This window comes from Microtus ochrogaster, chromosome 7 (assembly GCF_000317375.1).
Source record: "Microtus ochrogaster isolate Prairie Vole_2 chromosome 7, MicOch1.0, whole genome shotgun sequence".
Taxonomy (NCBI): Eukaryota; Metazoa; Chordata; class Mammalia; order Rodentia; family Cricetidae; genus Microtus; species Microtus ochrogaster.
The window spans coordinates 39,757,803-39,776,793 of NC_022014.1; the positions used below are offsets into that span (position 1 = coordinate 39,757,803).

General features: G+C 43.1%; 1 pseudogene; it reads right to left on the bottom strand.

Annotated features, from left to right (window-relative positions):
- Positions 1–18,991, bottom strand: part of LOC106143737 — a 35,246-nt pseudogene that overhangs the window by 9,360 nt on the left and 6,895 nt on the right.

Below are 18,991 nucleotides of genomic sequence, written 5' to 3' on the forward strand. Positions count from 1 at the left end.
TGCCTACTCACTAGCTTGGTGATGAGTGACCGAGATACATAATGGATATTCCTTTAACTTTCCACTTAAAACACATGCCCAACTCCAAAAATGTCACTAATATACTGACACATTAGTTTTCATAAGCAGCCTTATATGTCCTTCCTAAAACCAGAAGAGCTGCTGGTATCCCCAAAGAAACACACATCAGCAGTGTCCTGTAAAGAGGGGTAAACTGGCTAGGTGTGGTGGCACACACCTTTAATCATGCACCCGAGAGGCAGAAACAGGAGGATCTCTGAGTTTCAGGTAAGTCTGGTTTACACAGGAGTAAACTAAATTGGGATAAATGGCAGTCACTATGATGGGCAGGAGTTACAAGTGATCTTAGACATACTTGTCTAAAGTTCCTTCCATCAAATGCGGAGATGCCTAACAGACAACTGGACAAACACAATCTTCCAACACATTTTTATAAAATTAGAAATTTCAGTGGTAGCTAATTTCATCAAACCAAGTGAAATGGCTTTAAAGCAACCCAGGACACCTATAAAGAATCAGAAATACACTAATATTCAGCGATTGAGGGAAAGGTGCAGATGTTGAGAACTGCAGAAGACTTTAAAATTTATTTTGGCAAAGTAGAAATATTCAATATTAGATAATTTATTAATATAGTCCAAGCAGGCACGATGGCTCTTACCTGTAATCCTGACACTTAGAAAGTGAAGAGGATCTGAAGCTCAAGGTCATCCCCAGCTATGCAACCAGTTCAAAGGCATCCCAGGATCCCAGCATACATGACTTTGCCTCAAAAGGCTCTCTCCCTCTCCCACTCCCCCCACGCACACACACACACACACACACATACACACTCATAAACACGTCTATGGAAAAACTACATGGCTAATCCATAAGCACGGGAAATCTTTCAATCTTATATTTTCTTGTTCAGGTTCTTTCTTTAATATCTGGAAGTCTTTAACCTCATAATTTAGAGTTATTACATTATTAGATCTGCTAAGTTTATATTGTAAAGGTGACTGGTCTCTTTCTCTGAACAACTGTTACTAGTTTATGAAATATCTCTTGAGTTTTATACACTGATTTTCCATTCCTGACGTGTTATCAGATCTGAGACTCTTCTGGTGGAGTTATTAGGGTGACAGGATTATGACCACGCCACCTGCAAATGAAGGCGATTCGATTTCTGCCTTGTCTATTAGTAACCTTTGCATCTCCTTCCCTCGCCCTGGCTGAGACATCAAGCACGATCCAGCCTGAGTGGCTGTGCCTTAAGGGTTTTAAAGGAATTGCTTCAGCACCTCACATCCCTAACAGTGCCTAAGAGTCTATCAAAGGACAGGCTCAGGAATCTATTACAAGAATTTACAAGTCAGACAGCATGGAGTTAAAAATATTTTGCACAACAAAGATAACAGCAAAAAGCCTACAGAATGGGACAAAATCTTTGCTAGCTACACACCTAATAGTGGATTAGCATATATAATATATAAAGAACTCAAAAAGTAAATACCAAAGTCACAAATAATCCACCTGATAAATAGGGCAAACAGCACAGAAGTCAGCACACAAAGGCAGGTATGACCAAGCTGCCAAAAACCAAGGAAAAAAGGGAGAAATCTTCATGAGTACCGTGGCACTGAAAATGAAGGGCACGGAAGCAAACACTTTGTTTAACTCACAAGTTCTTTAAACAGTGATTAGCATGGGAAACGTGGTGGGTTTCTAACACTTCAGAACAAAGTGTTTAGCGATCATGATACAGAACAGGGAGACGCACAGCTGCATTAGCAAAAACATGTAATATTTAGACGTGTGCTCCTGTTTTTACTCATGCTCCATGTGCCTTTCTCATGATTCGTACACAAATGGTATCCACTAACTTCTGATTTTCCCATTTGCTCCCAAGGCCTTCACCACACCTGCCTGCCAGCCATACAGCTTGTCAGCACTCAGGCCTCACCCCTGAGGAACAGACCCTTCCAGCCTAGCAGAGGCGTGTGACAAGAAAGGATATATTTGTCTCTAGGCAACCACACTTCCTCACCATCTACAACATCACATGTGCCACTGGAACAGAATGAACAACAATAGAGCTGGCAGGAATTGTAACTCCTAATCTGACCTCAGGGAGTACGGGAGGGGGGGGGCGAAGAAGAAAGTCTAGAAAAAAAAAAGAAAAAAATAACAAAAAGGAAGGAAGGAAGAAAAGAAGGCTGGATGGGTTTCCTCCTTTTAGTGTAGGGTAAAGGCCATTTGATATATTGTTATCAATACCATATAAGGAAAGAATGGGGGATTGGATCTTCATTTTGACAAGGGAAGCTTTAGGTGCCTTTGTATAGATAGCTACACAGGAGTCAAACTTATGATCTGAAAGCTGAGAGAAAAGTAGAAGCTACAGAGAAATAGTTAAGAAAGTCAACCACAGCCACCTGAAGCACAGACGTCTACCGGGGAATGGAAGGGACACAAAGCAGAATAAAAAATAACCGCATGTTAAATATCAGCAGGGTCATGACAGAAACTGAAAGGGGGGTTAAGAATAAAATGCTTGTTGTGTAAGACCAGAGTCCTGACCCTGAGGACCCACACAGAAGTCAGGCAGGTATAGTGGCAGCCTGTAACCAAAGCACTTAGGAGGCAGAGACAAAGGAGCCCCAGGGCAAGCTGGCTGGCTAGACCAGCCAGAATTAGTCAGCTCAGTGAGATACCCTGCCACATAACCAGTGATGAAGGAAGACATCCAATATCCACTTGGGTCTCCACGTGCATATGCACTCTCAGCATCCACATGCACATCTGCCCATGTCTACAAACATTCATACACACAAACACACGCGCACATGCATAGAAAAAAACTCGGAAGAATTTCCACATGGAGATCGCTGACAGTAGTTTCAAATGTGGCAGAAGTTCCAAGACACCAGAGAACTGTGCTAGCATTTGACTATAATTTAAAACTCAAGGACACACACGTGTCTGAGTACCAGAGAACCCTGACAAGCTGTGAACGCTGCGCCCAGCTCTGCCTTGGGAGTGAAGCATTGCACACATCATCGTACATGAGTCTATGAAGACTGCTTAGATGTCAGGCTGGGAGAATGATCATATTCTCTTCCTAGGGTCAATCCAATCTCTCTAACAAATGGCTCAGAATCAGAAAAACTAGTGAGCCAGGTGGTGGCGGTATAGGCCTTTAATCCCCAACACTAGGGGGAGAGAGGCAGATGAATCTGCGAGTTCAGGGCCAGTCTGGTCTACAGAGCTAGTTCCAGGACAGTCAAGACTACACAAAGAAAGCCTGTTTTGGGGACCCCTCCCCAAAAAATAAAGAAAAACCAGTGACTCTAACGCCTTTACAGCATGGTTCTGTCTACACTATGATCTTACAACGTCTATGTGCCTTAGGTTTGTTTCCCCATTCCAGTTTTACTTAAGGAGCTCTCACAAAGTTCTGAAACCACATACAAAGCAAGGTCAGGAATAAGCACACCACTTACCACAACTGTGTTCATTTTCCTCGCTCTCTAAGGCACATGTAGCACCCTGCAATGGCAGCTGGAAGAGAGGGTGGACAGAAGTGAATAGGCATTTGCTGGGCCTTGTTTGTGTGCAAAGATCACTACATAGTTGCTGAGGAAAAAAGCAAGAGAACAACGATATAGTCACTAAGCAAGCGGCAATGTTTTATCGTGAAGACACACGGCAATGTTTTAAGGATGGGTTTTTAATGAACATGATGCAGTCAAGGAAACCATAGAAAGCAGGTGGGTAGGGTTCCTATTTTCCTGCCAGTGCAGCGGCACCACACAGGATTCTATCCCTATCTCTTGGTTTACATATAAGTTTCACAGACGACACACGTTGCACAATCTAAACATGGTTCTGGACTGTACCTGTAAATGAACATGACCCACATTTACTGCGGTTCCTTCGAAGTACTATTTAACAAAGGTCTGCCTATGGTGTTCATGTCTGGATGTAGCTCCTTCCCACAATGCCTCTTAGCTTTGTCTTTTCCTGTGCTCTGGCCAGCAGGGCCTCAACGTGCTAAAAGCACAGTTTTCAAATGAGGTTCACCGTGCAGTCTTTCTTGGGTGATTAGTTCTGTATCACCATGTCCTGTTAATACTTCTAGACTTTAAAACAGTACCAAGGCTTCGCAAGAAACTAAAAGTACAACCACAGGATTCGGGGGTTGCAGTTTTGCATGTTTCCACAAGAACTGGAATCACACTGTGCAAAACAGCTCACCCCACTGCTCATGATTGTCCTATGGCTTTTCCCTCTGGGCTGACATTATTCTCCCATCTCCTTCTTGGAGCAGAGATTGACCAGGGGGCATAACAATGAAATAAGTCAAATACCTCAGGTCTACAGTGGTGGTAATGGAGCGGTTACACTCCATAGTCCAAGAGGAGGAGAGTTGCAGCCCTCCATCTGGGATTCCAACCATGAGCGCCCATGGCACCCCTCTCACCTTGCTAGTGATCCAGGGTATGCAGGGCATGGAAAATGAACTGAACAGCTCGATGAGGTGGCTTCCCCTGAGGTCACCATCCAGAATGGGTGGGACTTGGTGGTCTGGAAGTGGGTGGTCAACCATCCTCACTATATAAGTAAGCTCAATAAAGTCACTGGATCACCAAGTTGGACCATGATGGAACCTTTCCTTTGGTCACTCCTAAGTATCTATCTGAGGGGACTAGACATCGTGTACGTCTCCCCAGTAAAAGTCTGTGCAATTACTGTGCACTCTCCACAGAAGCCAAGACACTTCAGAGTCTTCCAGATGAAGGAGAGCCCAGGAGATGCCCCAGCCCTGGCTTACTCCACACTTCGGGCTGCTCTAGGACTGTCACTGCTAGACAAAGGGACATCGGGCATAAGAGTTGCGGTGCCGGGGTCAGGAACAGGAGGAGAGGGGGTACAGCTGAGGAGAAGTCTCCCTGCAGCATCAGGGAGGGGGAGCTCAGCCACGTCAGGACAGAAGGCGACTGCGGTCATAAGCTAACCCAGGATAGGGCTGCTGGATCGCACCCTCTGCACACCGCACAGCATCCGCCCCGGCCGGCAAAACCCGGCTGCACTCACCAGAAGGCAGGCGTCTGACTACCTGTAGATGTCCTAACCGTTTGGCTCAGGACCGAGGCCGCAAGCCAACCGCCGCGGAAACCGGAAGTAAGATGGCGGCGCCGGAAACGAAACGGAAGTGTGCGGAGGCCGTCCCGATGACAGACCGAACGAAACTGTTTCAGGTTCTTGGACAGTTTAGAGCATTAGGGTCGCTAGCGATATTGCTGCATTTGGACACATCAAAGTTCTAAAGTGACTGTTTTGTTTAGATAAACACAGAAACAACTGCTTTATGCAAACAAAATAAAAACTTTAGCTGGGTGGGCGTGGTTGGTACACACCTTTAATCCCAGCGTCTAGAGGACAGGTGAACAGAACTCCGAGTTTCAGGGCAGCCTGGGCTCCATAGACCCTATTTCATACAACAAACAAACAAACAAACAACATCTTGTGGTGCTAGACGCATTGCTCAGTGGTTTAGAGCACTGGTTGCTCTTCTAGAGGATTTGGGTTCCACTTCCAGCACCTACATGACAGCTCAGAACCAGCCCCGGGGTCCAGAATCCCCTCTGGATTTTATGGGCACTGCACACATGTGCTCATGCCCACAGGCAGGCAGAACACTCATACACATAAAATAAACTAATTATTAGGTAGCTGGATAGTTAGGCATTATCGGGTCTTTTGTGTATGGCCACATCTTAAGTTAAGGAAAATCGAGATACCACAACTGCCCTTAGATTTCAAACAAGCACATGGAAAGAGGATGGATGCAACGGGCCCGCCTCATAATTTAAAATTCCTTGTGAAAGAAAGATGGAAGAGAATAGTCGCATGTTGAGGCCCTTTAAGGGAAGGCTATTTCCTATATTTCATCATAACTTTCTTCAACAATTTTCACATTTTTAAAATAGTAAGTAGAGAGCCTGAGCCATATCTCTGGCTTTGGGTAGAAGTGCGGTATTTTAAACTGCCTCAAGGATTATAAACACAGGGTGGCTGTGGTGGCCCACACCTTTAATGTCATCATTGAAGAGCTGGAGGCAGGCAGATAGATCTCTGTGAGTTCCAGGCCAGCCTGGTCTATATAAAGAATTCCAGTACAGCCAAGACACATAGTAAGACCTTGTCTTGAAAATAAGTACATAAGATATCAAAGAAACATAGTTGCCTTGTTGTTACAAATTAATTTAAATAAGTCTGTCAGTCTCCTGGATAGAAATCTCTTGAGGAACTTGCCCCAGAAACTTCAGTTTGTGGTATAAAAGCCTATTTTCTTTTTTTGTGTGTTTAAAAAAAATGTACATATGCTTGGGAGAGAGAGGAAAAACAGTATAGACAGTTATAAAAAGAAATAGTTTTTAAAAATACAACCAAGTCTTTAAAGATACAATAAAATAACATCAAAAAGGCACATAAAATGGAAATAAGCAGCCGGGCGGTGGTGGTGCACGCCTTTAATCCCAGCACTTGGGAGGCAGAGGCAGGAGGATCTCTGTGAGTTTGAGGCCAGCCCGTCTACAAAGGGAGTTCCAGGACAGGCTCCAAAGCTACAGAGAAACCCTGTCTCGAAAAACCAAAAAAAAAAAAAAAAATGGAAATAAGCAGAGTCTGGATTATGTATATAATTATGTTTCATTTGAATTTATTGAATTTAAAAGGCTATTTTCTAATGGAGTCTTTAGTCTTTACTCTCGTCCCTGACAATGCTGCTTCACCTTTTTCTGTGATGACTGCGTCCTGCACGATGCAATGCTTACTCGTTCTCACTAGATGGAGCCAATGCCTGGGAAGCCGAAGGAGAACCAGAGTGACTTTCTAGGAGCATATTCTTGGTCAGACCCTTTCCTACTGACTTTTCTCCTGATTGAAGCCAGTTCCATAAGCACCCTGCTGTGTGAAGGGAACCTGGTGAGCATCATGGTATTAGCACACCTCAAGGAAAAGTTGTGTCATTAAAAAAAAAAATATGTAGTTGGGGCTGGAGAAATGTGTGATTGGTAAAGAGCGTGCTTGTACCCGAGAGCAGAGCACCTGAGTTCTGTTCCTAGCACTCACACCAGGAAGCTCACAAGCTTCTGTAAGTAAGGGAGCCCAAACCCTTCTGGAGTCTTTGGGCATCTTCACTCACTTACACATCCCTCTGTCACACACACATGATTGTTCAAACTTCAGTGTAGAGCTTCCTACTTAATTGAGCTAACTGGTGAGTCTAAGGGGTTGCCCAAGGTTTAGGGTTTGGACACCATTACCTTCTGATGATGGGATAGGTAAACACTCAGAGGACACGAAATCCTTTCATTATTTTTAGAAACTGCCGTGAAATTTTTGTGACAATATATAATATTGAAGTTTTTATTAATGAATAGCATGCAAACAAAAATAAATGTGCAAAAGCTCACTGAGTTATTAACACAATGAATACACTTGTGTCACAGTGAAAAATGAATTAGCTTCTCCCCTGCTCTCAACGGCCTTGGCCTGTTCCAGACGGTATTCAAGATCTTTGTTGCTGTTTTTAAGGCTAATTTATTTTCATTTTAGGTGTATATGTGTTTTGCCTGTATGTATGTAAATATATGAAGATAACACTGAACTGATCTCCCAACCTCCACAGGACCAACAGGCTTGTGCCATGTGCTAGGATTATAGGCATCTACCACTTCACTTGGCTTAACTTTGCTTTTTATAAAATAAATATTTTACTATAGAAAAATATACATACATATGTAAACACACAAGGATATAATAGACTTCTCAGCTTCAGCAACTACTTATTAGGCATTTTTAACCTTCTTTATTGCTTTAACCCATTCCCTACCCATCAACCCATCTGTGCTTATTTTTACTTCCTTTGTTTATACAGTCAGATGTGCATACATTGAAATCTACAATTTTTAAATATTGTCTTATTAGTTATGTGTGTGTGGGTGTGTGTGCATGTGCAAAGGGGTACCCAAGAAAGCTGGAGACATCTATTTGAGTCTCCTTCTGCCCCCCCTTAGCTGGAGTTACAGGCTGTTGTGAGCAACTCAGTGTGGGTGCTGGGAATTGAACTCAGGTTCCCAGGAAAAACAGCAGTGCTTTTAACTGCCAAACCATCTTTCCAGCACCAAACGCACTTTCTTTTATTTAAATTTATATGTATGTGTGTGTGCCTTCTTGTCTCATGTGCACCACTTGCATGCAGTGCCCACTGGTGGGCATTGGATCCCTTAGAAATGGAGCTACAGGCAGGCAATTGTGAGCCACTGAATATGGGAAACAAACTGGGTCCTCTGTAAGAGCAGTGAGTGCTCTTAGCCACTGAACCCCCTCTTAGTCTCAAAGATACTTTTTTTTTTTAAAGACAGGGTCTCTATTATTTAGCTCTGAATGTCCAAGTACTCTCTATATAGACCAAGCTGGCTTCAAACTCAAAGAGATCCACCTGCCTCTGCCTCCTAAATGCTGGGATTAAAGGTGTTTGCTGATTCTCCTGGTTTATGAAGCAACAATTAAATGCACACTTAAAAAATTTGAAATCCCAGCACTCGGGAGGCAGAGGCAGGCGGATCTCTGTGAGTTCGAGACCAGCCTGGTCTACAAGAGCTAGTTCCAGGACAGGCTCCAAAGCCATAGAGAAACCCTGTCTCAAAAAACCAAAAAAAAAAAAAAATTGAAAAGATGTAATGTATGTTTTGTCTGCATGTCTGCCTGTGCATCAGTGCATGCCTGGTCCCGTCAGAGGCCAGGAATGTCTGTTACACGCCCTAGAACTGGGGTTAGAGACAGTTTTGAGCCACCATGTGTGTTCAGAGAACTGACATGGGTCTTCAGGAAGAACAGTATGTGCTCTTCACCACGGTGCAATCTCTCCAGCTCCTTAAATGTACACCTTTGACAAACAAATACATCTACATATTCATTCATTTTAATATTTTATACTTTTCCAGTGTGGGAGGCACAGAGGTCCTTGTGAAGATAAGCACTAAGAAAACAAGGAATGTTAAACACAGAGGGATGTTCCTTCATCCCTATGCATAACCTGTTATCTGCTTGGAAGGCTGGGAGGGGACATAGCCTGGTGATGTTTGGCACCATACTGGATCCTCCCCTAGACCCTTATTCTTTCTGGGCTTGTCAACCTATAGAATCTATCTTTATGGAAGGTGTCACATGTACTTAATCTATAGAACCCATCTTTATGGAAAATGTCACGTGTACTTTACAAAGAATTTCGATGTAGTCATGAGTTAAGCTTTATTGTGTTCGTGGGACTGCATTAATTATCACCAGAAAAAAATTCAAAGCATGCTGTGCTTATTTGTGCCTAAAATAAACTACTCAGGGTCAGAGTCCTGAAGTTTGGACCAACCTTCTGAGTCATGCTGAACTGAATCACTTTCTTGCCTCCTACCGTTATTCTGCTGACCATGGTGGCTGCAGAGATCCCTTCACTTCAGAACATCCTCTCTTGTTCCCACCCAGGAAGTTGTTTTCCAGCTCCTGGGCACTGAGATGAAGAGGATAAATTGCTCTTAGGGTCTTATGCTGTGCTGGAAATGTAGTAGAGGACATTGTTAACACAGTGCGAATAGGGAAGCTTCTATCGGTTGACCCGCATCTCCACCCCATTCTTTCCTGACACTGAAAAACGCCCAAGCTTCACTCTGCATTTTCCTTCCCAGATCTAGGACTAGAGCCTCTAGAACCCTAGCACCTGTTTCCTTTTGTTGAAGATAAATCTAGCCGTCTGTCTGACTCTCTGCACAGACATACTGACAGCGCCAGTGAATCATGCTGATTTTGCCCAGTGTAATCCAGAGCCGCAGGTTCAGTGCAGCATGCTGTGTTTGTGCCTTTGTACCTTGTGTGGACTACTGAGGTTACAACACAGTCTTTGACAGTGTATTTACTGGGGTGCATGGTAGTTCCAGCATTGCTAACATTGTTTTAAGAGGCTGTGTCTACCAATTAGAGTGCAACTTTGTGTTCAGCTCGAGTTTAATATATTCATTCTGAGGCCGTTTTGTTAGGCCACTAAGTCAGGACCATTGATCATCTCTGCTCCTGTATTACTGTAAAATCATTTCTAATACCTTGGTTTGCTTGTTATTTTCTGTAATCATTTGAATTCCTCTTACAACCCCAATGGAGTTTTCATTTTTAAAGATGAGTTGTGTTAATTTTTGGATTTTTTTTTGCACTTTGTGGCTTTATAGTTTTGCTTTGTGGGTAAACTCAGTTCAAAAGAGTGGATGTCTCCGCAGCCCCAATCTTGCACTGAGAGCCTGGAGGATTCCTGGAGAAGGATAGCCACTGGTCTTCATTCTATGCTGGAATCCTAAAGACGTTGGCTCTAGTATCATTGCTGGAATGCTGCAGCATCAGACTAGATGAACTTGCCAGCAAGAGTTAGGATAAGCAGGCAAAAAGCAGTTTCCTCCTTCCACGTCCTTTCACTACCCAGATTTAGGGTGGGTCTCCCATTTTCAAATAATCTAAGAAAACTCTTAATTCGAATGTCTTAAACATTAAGAAAATAAGAGTGCCCAGAAAGCTTGTTTTAGTTGAATCTAGATACAGTCAATTTGACAAACAAGCTTAACTGGACCATGGTCCCTGACATTTAGCTCCAGAAGAAACCTTTATTTTCCATATAAGAGCTGATTCTTTTTAATTTCTTTGTAATTATCTTGTGGCGGCTGCTGATTCCTTCTCTGTTATCATAACCATGTTTCTTGAGTGTGGACTGAAGTGGTTCCTTAAGAACGTTCCAGGCCTTCAGCACCAGATTGGAACGGCTTAAGATTGACAGGTGCAGACAGGCAGGATGGGACCTTCTTCAGGGCAGGTATTGATTTGACTCTGGTTGCCTGGCATAGGGATTCTACATATCTTAAGCAGGACTACCATGGCTTTCACTTAAGAACCATTTTCTTCAATTGTATACTGTCCCTCAATGCTTCCTCTAGCCCCAGTGTTCTAACTCCAGGGCTCTAGCTCCAAGCCAGCTCCCCTTGAGTGCTTTGCTTTACATACCAAGAAGTGTTATTAAATACATAGAGATGTTGTGCTAGTGAGTTTTAATACTAAGTATCTACTTTGCTTTAAATCTAAAATGCCATTTTGAACTGTAATATACTGTTTTCTGAACAATTATTTTTAATCTGGCTATGTAGATAAAATAGCATTTGCCTATGATGACTATCATAGTAGGTCTATTATTGGGAAGGTTGGCAGGAGCGGTGGGAGGGATGCTTAACTCAAATGGATGAGTCTAGGGCACAAATTGTGTGTGTGTGTGGTGTGTCTGCACATGTGTGAGGCAGTAAGTGTTTGGGTTCAAAGTGACTTCTTACATAGGCCTCAAAATCATAATGCGGCCAATCCCTCCAAAGTGCTAGAATTCTACACAAGCATGAATGCTGATGTTGGTTTGTAACTTGGTAACTGTATTTTCTTTCTTTCTTTCCTCCCTCTCCTTGAAACAGGGTTTCTCTGTGTAGCTGTCCTGCTACTCACAGAGATCTGCCTGCCTCTGCTTCTTGAATGCTGGGATTAAAGGCGTGTGCCACCATTGCCCAGAGGTAACTATTTCTTATGGAACAAGATAAACACAATCCCATAAGTAAATGCCCCTTCTCCACCAAAAGAAAAATGCCCCAGTTTTCACATTAGCTCTTTCAGTGGCTCTACACAGCACCATTGAGGTGGATTTTTATAGTTTTGTATACTGATAATCTAGGGTCCCACCAGTAAAGGATTATATGGAACCTGAAGGTCGGCCCCACAGGTCGGTGTACAACAGAAGACTCCCTTCTTTCATGTCTCCGCTGTCTTTTTGGCACATTCTAAGAGATGCCATGGAACTAACTCCACCAGGATGTCAACAGGCAGAGCTGGCTCATATGCTTAGTATAAAAAAACTGATGAAAACACTAATCACAAGTGATCACCAGAAACAGAGTGGTGCAAAATCCCTAAGTATGTAGAACTGGGAACAAAATCAAATCCAACTCTGGCAAAGCAGGAAATACAGTTGTATAGCTCAACATTCTGTTGCAAGCTCCTACCAACTTACAAGATACTTGTAAACTAATTCACTGTCTTGCTTAGAGGATATATCTCTCATCACATTCCAGGTTACCTGGCAAACACTTTCATTTCAGCACATCACACTGAGTCAGTTTCTTTCTTTTTTTTTTAATTTATTTATTTATTAAGGATTTCTGCCTCCTCCCCGCCACCGCCTCCCATTTCCCTCCCCCTCCCCTGATCAAGTCCCTCTCCCTCATCAGCTTGAAGAGCAATCAGGGTTCCCTGACCTGTGGGAAGTCCAAGGACCGCCCACCTCCATCCAGGCTTAGTAAGTTGAGCATCCAAACTGCCTAGGCTCCCCCAAAGCCAGTATGTGCAGTAGGATCAAAAACCCATTGCCATTGTTCTTGTGTTCTTATTTGTCCTCATTGTCCGCTATGTTCAGCAAGTCCGGTTTTATCCCATGCTTTTTTCAGACCCAGGCCAGCTGGCCTTGGTGAATTCCCGATAGAACATCCCCATTGTCTCAGAGTGTGGGTGTACCCTTCGCGGTCCTGAGTTCCTTGCTTGTGCTCCCCCTCCTTCTGCTCCTGATTTGGACCTTGAGATTTCTGTCCGGTGCTCCAATGTGGGTCTCTGTCTCCTTTCATCGCCTGATGAAGGTTAATATTCAGGAGGATGCCTATATGTTTGTCTTTGGATTCACCTTCTAATTTAGCTTCTCTAGGATCGCGAATTATAAGCTCACTGTCCTTTATTTATGGCTAGAAACCAAATATGAGTGAGTACATCCCATGTTCCTCTTTTTGGGTCTGGCTTACCTCACTCAGGATAGTGTTTTCTATTTCCATCCATTTGTACGCAAACTTCAAGAATTCCTTGTTTTTTACTGCTGAGTAATACTCTAATATGTATATATTCCATACTTTCTTCATCCATTCTTCCACTGAAGGGCATCTTATTATTTATACAGTGTTCTGCCTGCATGCCAGAAGAGGGCACTAGATCTCTTTCTTTTAATGGATGGTTGTGAGCCAACATATGGTTGCTGGGAATTGAACTCAGGACCTCTGGAAGAGCAACCAGTGCTCTTAACCTCTGAGCCATCTCTCCAGCCCCAGTTTCTATTTTTTAATGGGAATTAAAGCGCCGTAGTTAGAGCACTTGGTGCTGATGGCCCATTTAAAGGTGTTAGAGAGAGGAACAAAGGAGAAATTACCCTGTAGTGATATTTTATTTGTATTTTAATAAACAAAGCTTGCCTGAAGATCGGAGCACAAATGTAAGTCACTAGAGGCCAGGGAGTGGTGGCACACACCTTTAGTTCCAGGACTTGGGAGAAGAGGAAGAAGGATCTCTGAGAGTTCAAGGCCACCCTGAGCCACACAAGAGTGACCCAGAAACAGATCCAGGTGATGGTGGGTCACACCTTCAATCCCATGTTTGGGAGTCACACACCTTTAATCCCAGCATAGGGAGATGGGGACAGGAGCGATATGGTTGGGCGGAGAAAGGAATATAAAGGGGAAGAGACAGGAACTCAGCGGAGTGAGGAGTCTGAGGATTCATGGAGACAGAATCTCGCCCTTTAGGTCTGAAGATTTGGTAGAGATGAAAGGTCTCTCTAGTGGTTGGCTGCTTTGCTTTTCTGATCTTCAGCTTGGCCCTCAGTACCTGTCTCTGGGTTTTTATTATTCTAATTATACTACCCCTCTGAGGGTAGGAGGGAATGAGCACTACAGTTAATAATCATTTCACGCCACCACTGCGAACCAATGTCCTTTTGGTGTGTGTGTTTTACTGTAAATACTTTTGCTATCAGACACACAAACCTACTCTGAGACATCATGTTAGGAAAAGAATACCTTTATTTACTTGAGCCAGTAATAACTGTCATACACATTTAGATGACACAAGATTAAGGTATATAATACAATGTCTGAGGGTATGAAGATATAAAGAGGCCAGAATGGCATCAAATGTAGGAAATATCAATGTTCATTGCAACACGAAGCCATGGAGAGTCCCTTCTGCTAAGTCTCATCATGGAACATGATGATATGACACACTCACATCCATGAACCATACATACATGAGTGTACTACCCAACACACGGCAGGCTGGTCAGCTATACCCCTGCATGTGCCACTGGCTTCTCCCAAACTCTGGTTACAACATCACAAATGACCCCAGACAGAGACTGATGCCCGCCGATAGGCAGCATTACCAATATTCATCTCCTGGCATGCAGATTTTGAAAAACTGGAATATGAGATTTACCATTAAAAAATTAATGTATAGATTCCATAGTGATAATTTTCCTTGGTCAGGATTTTTGAAACCTGACTGGAAGTTGAGAGGTTTCACATAAAAAAAAATGTTCACACAATGATCTGTGTAGTGGAAGATCCCTACCAGAAACACTCGGTATTTATGGGAATCTCATCAGGATTTCTTCTCCCCACAAAGCAGCATGAGAATGAAGAGTGGCAACAAGGATCTCTCTCCGGATAGCTTTCTAAAAAGAGAATTTGTCTCACCCACCTCCTAGAGGAAACTAATGGCTGTGGGCCTGCCCTATTACAGATTGTGCAGATCTCCCTTCCAGACACTAGAGACGGCAGAAACAGGCAGGAGGATCACAGCTCTCAGGACAAACAGTATTCCTGAGCCACAGTGCCCTTCTCCACATGGCTCCCAAACATGCTAGAGGTTATGTGCACTTCAGGCCAACTATGGATGGGCACCCAGGTGGAGTCTGTTGTAAGATTTTGGGGATAGTGGGATAGAAATAAATAGAACACGCGCACTTACATTCCATGAGCTTAGCAGACGGCTCACAAACAGAAATGCACTGTGCAGCACAGGCTTCTGAGTGCAGCACAGACAATAAACCTTGGGGAGCTCATGGGACCTGCGGGATGGATTCCTGCTTAGCGACTTCTTAGAAACACTGCCCACATTATTACCTGCTTTACAGTCTCTGTGCGAATTCTAATGTCTCCTGAGGTCTGACTTAGAGATGTGGATCTTCCAGATACACAGTGATTACGTCTGCTGACATCCAGGAAGAGGGTTTCCCACATACATTACTCATGTGCTTCCAGCCAGTCACTGCTGTTTAGAGCGGACTGCCTACTGGAAAAGGCATTTCCCTGTAGATACTCTTGGGGTTCCTCAGCAGTGCAAGTTCTTTAATAAAAAAAGAGACCTGGCATCTCTTAAAGGGTTCCCTGCTTCCATTATACTCACCTATGTGTTTAGGGTTACTCACCTATGTGACTTCTTTCATGTACGGCAACAGATGGCTTATGGCTGAAATATTTCCTACAGTATTTAGAGTCAGAGTTTCTCAGTTTTGAGTTTTCAGGTGGACACGGAGTTTGTCTTGAGTACCTGTTTTCTGCACATAAACAACATTCATGGAGATGTCCCCATGCGTCTTCTTTGGTATGCAGTAAAGGATGACCTATGGGTGAAGGACTTTCTACATTCATAGGGCTTCCTTATAGGGTATACATTACCTAATGACTGATGAGATATGATATCTGGAGAAAGGGTTTTCAACATTTCATCCATGTGTATGTGCTTTAATGCACAGTGAATTATATCTATGGTTGAGATATTTTTTTACATTTATATGCTCTTAAGATTTCTCACGTTTGTGAGTTCTCTGATCTATCTTTGGCTGGAATATTTTCTTTTTAATTATAAAAGTCTGTCACCTGCGTGAATTCTCTGACCTGTGTATCAGCTTGACACCGGGCAGGCCTTTCCACATACGGAACACGGGTGGAGTTCCTCCGCAGGAAAGCTCCTGAGAGTCGTGGGCAGATGACTAGTGTGGAGCTGTTCCGCATCTTCATAGGATCTCTCCGGGCCAGCTCCCTGATGCACACAGGTGTGAACTCGACTTAAAGGCGCATCACACACATCTCACTGGTAGTGATTCTCACCCGAGTGCGTCCTCTGATGTCTGGTGAGATGAAACTTCAAACTAAATGACTTCCTACACTGCTTACATTCATAGGGCTTCTCGCTTGTATGGATTTTCTTATGTGTATAGAGGCTTGGGCTCTGCTTGTAACTTTTGCCACACACTATACACTCATAGGGTTTCTCATTTGTGTGAGTTCTCTTATGTGCATGAAGGTGGGAATTTTGCTTAAAGCATTTTCCACATACATCACACTCATAGGGTTTCTCACCCGAATGAGTTCTCTGATGTACGGTGAGGTATGACTTGAGAATAAAAGATTTCCTACATTCTTTACATTCATAGGGTTTCTCACCCGTGTGAATTCGTATGTGCGTGTAGAGACTTGTCCTCTGCTTGAAACTTTTCCCACACGTGGTACATGCAAAGGGTTTTTCACCCGTGTGAATTCTCTGATGTACAACCAGAAATGACTTCAGCCTGAAAGACTTCCCACATTCTTTACAGTCATAAGGCTTCTCACCTGTGTGAGTTCTCTGATGTGCATGTAAGTGGGCTCTTTTGTAAAAGGCTTTTCCACACACATTACACACGTAGCGTTTTTCCTGCATGGGGGTTTGCTGGGTCACAGTGAGTTTTGACTGCTGACAGTCTTTACACTCGTAGGGTTTCTCAGCTGTGTGAGCTCCCGAATGCAAGTAGAAACCGGGTGTGTGGTTAAAGGATTTCCCACAAGTATTACACTCATACGCTTTCTCGTATCTGTGTGCCAGCTCAAGCTGGAGGTTCGACTTACTAACTGTCTTTCCAGATATACCGTATTCATGGGATTTCTCAGCCTTGTGAGGGTTCTGTTGAACACTGCGATTTAATTTTGAGCCAACAATTTTCCCGTTCACATTCCTTCCATCCCCTATGATGCTCTGCTGCAAACTCTTTTTTGATTTCTGACAAATGTATTTCTCATCTTCATCACACGTGTAAGGCTCTTCTCCCACATGCGAATGCTGATGTTTTGGGAGGTTTGATTGTATATTGAATATTGGCCCACAATCATTGCCTTTATAATATTTCTTTTCTTTGTGGGTTTTTACGTGCTGTGTGAGATGAGAATTTCTATAGAACAATTTCCCACACACTTTACATTCAAAAGTTTGCTCCTGTACCTGGGTCCCTCCTAGACCAGGAAGAGCTAACTTTTCTAATCCTTTCCTGTAGTTCCTCAATTTACTGGAGGGGTCTCTGATAGGAAATGTGTCCTGTAGCCACACTGTCTTCGTGTGGAAAGCGTCACTGTGCTCACGACACTGCAAGTGCTGTTCTTCACATTTAGTACTGTGATACAGACTGAGAGGCTCAGGCAGTCTGGGGGACACCCTGGTCACAATAGGAAGACCAAGTTCCTTTACCGCCTGCGCCTCACTGGGCTCACTAGGGAGAAGCACACTAGCCCACATATTACGTGCCCTAGGTTTCGTTCCAGAAGACACGGCATTCTTTACAGCCAGCCTCAAAATACAGCTTGGGCTAGTAAATGGTTTTCCTGCTTCAGCTCTCTGCTCAGCTGATGTGCTGCTCTTGGCAATTACCAGATTGCATCCACGCATCTTTTGACTATCCTGGCTGATCTCATTCGGGCCATTCACATGCTGCAGATCTAGGAGAAATAAAGAAACGGAAGGTTTTCTGGTTAGTATCCATACAGATCAAGTGCAGTAAACTTGCCTGTTACTTAAGAATTTCTTGATGAAATGATGCAGACATCTCCAGTGCTTTTCAAATACTAATGATCATATACAGAGGAACAGATTCTTGATATTCCTAATTTAATCACAATTAAATACAACAAAAGAAAAATCTGCAGACATTTGGTTCTGTAAGTCAAGGTATACCCGTAACACTGGAAATGTGAGATTGCTGCATGGGTCTGACAGGAACGATTGGCATTTCCTATCTGTGTGAACACATACATGCTGACTCAGAATCATGCTTCTCCACGCCTTTATTTACTCTGGCACTTTGACCATGCGGAAATTTCACAACAAATGGAGTTTCCTGGACAAATTCATTGCGTATGTCGAATTACAGTGATTTCTACACAGAGAAAAGTGGAAGGTTAATTACTTAGCACAACCCTTCACAAAATATGAGTCCAGAAACAAGCAATTTGTGGGGTCATTTGACCTTCAAGTCCAAGGTCTCCTAAATGTCACACTAAGCTCAAGATGTACCCCATCCTAGAGTCTACACCGGGTGCTTCTCAGCCACACAAATTCTTCTGTCTTCACACACATGACTTCATTTCCAGCACCTTTGCTTTGCTCAACCCCATGGTGAGCTGCCTAAACCACTATGTTTTAAGTATTAGTTTCAAACTAGTAACATCAAAATTGGATTCTTAATAAAATAATAAGAATTATCTTCATACTTCTTGTCCACCTATATACTGTATAGTATGTATAGAAATCAGTGGTCTGAAATAAATTAAATCAAATGAAAGTCATAATATTAAAATTGCATGTTCTTTGGCCTTAGCTATTTTATTTTTCTTCTTTAATTCAGGAAGACTTTGGGGGAGGTTGATTTTTTTTTTTTTAATGCCAAAACTTTCATTTCTCAACACAATGGAGCTCTTTAGTCTGTGGATAAGTTTCTTGACTTACCACTGCTTGTTCCAGAATATTAAACAAGTGCACAAAAAGGAGCAAACAACAAGCGATAAACATATAAAAATGCCCCAAACAAGCTACAGAAATGAGGAAAGAACAAGTAAGAACTTAAATAAAATAACCACAGACTGGATAGAGTTTGTTTAGCCTATGGGGACACACTGCAAAACTAGAGAGGGGAATGAACCTCTGTGTGGAGGCTTGAACTGAACTTGCTATGCCTACGGTAACACATGGCAAACATAGCCAATTTTGGCTGTCAACTTGACTATATCTGGAA